Genomic DNA, 2,155 nt, shown 5'->3' on the forward strand with positions numbered 1-2,155 from the left:
TTAACTTGCTAACTTGAGACCATGGGTGGAGACATTATCTAATCTGTTAATCATTGGCTAATGTGCTTATCCTGTCTTGCAAAACCTGTCCCGGGGTGTGGAACTGCCTAGCCTGTCACTTTCCCCCGCCCGTGGAAAATCTATATATTCTATTGTAATTAATTAATTAACAGTGTCTCTGAGCCTAATAAGCCCACTCCGCCAGCACTGTGTGTAATAAAGTCCTATTCTTGACCTCTACACGGTGTAGATTTATGTCCTTCACAGACACCTGCTGAATAAAGAGGAGATTCAGCATCCAGCTTGGCTGAATGTGTCTCCTCTCCCCACAGCTTGGTGATCTTTTGAGGAAATGGAGAAGACTGCCTTTGCCTAGCTGTACATCGCTTGCAAAAGAAACAGGTCTTTTTGGTGACAAGTGTTGAAAGGAGCCATTAGACAAATGTGGAGACAGGAAAAATGTCCCCCAATTGAACTGGCATCTGTGGATGCTGAAGCCACAACACAGAGCGCTAAACACTATATGAGAACGGGTGGTGTCAGAAGAGTCTCTACCAAAGCCTTTCCCACCAGCAGGGGCCTCTCTGTGCACAGAACTCCTGGTAGCGTGATGGCTGCAGGCAGTGGAGAACTCCATTTTGGCATCTCTTTTGTGGTGAACATCTGCAGTGGCTATTAAAAGGTCTCTAGATAGTGATCTTTGTGAAGAGCTGGCTGAAGAACCTTCCTACTAACCAGGAGAGCCTGGCTTGGCCTGCCAGTTCTTCCTTGCCGAACCTAGTGTGTCTGTTGGCTCCTTTTTTTGTATCTCTTTTCAGAAAAAGAAAAGATCTGTCAGCAGAATCCTTCTAAGTGCTTGTTCAAGACAGAGAGAGCCTTCCTTGCGGCTAAGTCTTGGTGCCATGGGGCATGCCTCACTGCAGCACCTCCTGCTGACCATCCTAGCAATTAGCTCTGGTTCACCGGTGCGCCTTCATCTAGTAGCGTCTGGCCACCATCTGTTCTATCATTAGGACCCATGTTGCTCTCAGGACTTCAGTGTCCTCTTATGGACACAGCCCTCTGGCTGTGCCCCACTCAGTTCTCTCCCCCCTGCTGGGTGGGGGGGGAATGTCCTCTACCCAGACACTTGCCTCAGTGGCCGGCTGCAGTCCAGGGTGTAGCCACCTGTGTCAGTGGCTACTGAGGCAAAAGGTGTGAACCTCCAACCCTGCCATCTGTTTCCCTGGACCATTTCCCAACAGACCTAGAACCTTCCTCCACCTTTGTATCAGGGCCTTAGTCTGGCAGTAGTCAGCCAGGAGGTCACTCATGCACCCCTTACCCCAGCACTACTCTGATCATGGTGCCCTCCCTGCTCCTTTCTTCCTTCATAGCAGCCAATCCTCCCTCCTCAAACTCCAAGGAGTGACTAACTCTTGCTGTGCTGAGCAGCTCTTTATATATGGGCTGCTCCAGCAAGCCTTCTCCTGATTGGCTCTCCCAATAAGCCCTTTCTTGATAGGCTGGGTTCTGCACAGCCTCTTCAAGGCTGCCTTAATCTTTCTCCTGCTTGTTTGGGGCAGACAGCCCACCACACATGGAAAGTGGCAAATGAGAAGTCTGGAGCTGAAGGAAAGGTTACCATGACTCAGAACTGAGCCGAGGTTGCTGCGACTGAAACACAGATCACTAACCATTATATGATCACAGTGACTGGTGGGAGAGGCACATGTTAGAAGCCCTCTGTCTACTCAGCTGTGGCTTTCTGTGCACAGAGAGCCAGACACCTCAAGGTCTGCAAGTCTTGAGGGAAATGGGGAACGTCTGTACTTTAGAATTTGCAGGTGTTGACTTGAACCATCAAATGAAACAGTTGCAAATACCTTCTTCAGGCAGGCACCATGGCTTAGCTGGCTAAAGCACCTGTCTAGTAAACAGGAGATCCTGGGTTCAACTCCCAGTGGTGCCTTGGTGTATGGCTTTTGTCTCCTCTGCTCACATTTTCCTGTGTCTTCCTAGGAAACAGAAGAGGCCTCCCTTGGTATCCAAGTCATTGCTTGCTAAGGAAAAGGCTTCTTTGGAGAGAAGCATTGGAAACAATCAAATCACAAACCTGGAGTTGATGAAAACGCTGCTATGACTGGCATTGGCATGGCGGTTGCTTCGACTGCAA

General features: G+C 49.3%; 1 non-coding gene across 1 annotated transcript; it reads left to right on the forward strand.

Moving 5' to 3' along the window:
- Nucleotides 1-1,877: 1,877 nt before the first annotated feature.
- On the forward strand, nucleotides 1,878-1,951 carry TRNAT-AGU. Its single transcript has one exon. It is a non-coding gene; the product is annotated as a tRNA-Thr (tRNA).
- Nucleotides 1,952-2,155: the final 204 nt, after the last annotated feature.

The sequence above is a fragment of the Mauremys mutica genome, unplaced genomic scaffold (genome assembly GCF_020497125.1).
Source record: "Mauremys mutica isolate MM-2020 ecotype Southern unplaced genomic scaffold, ASM2049712v1 Super-Scaffold_1427, whole genome shotgun sequence".
Classification (NCBI taxonomy): Eukaryota; Metazoa; Chordata; order Testudines; family Geoemydidae; genus Mauremys; species Mauremys mutica.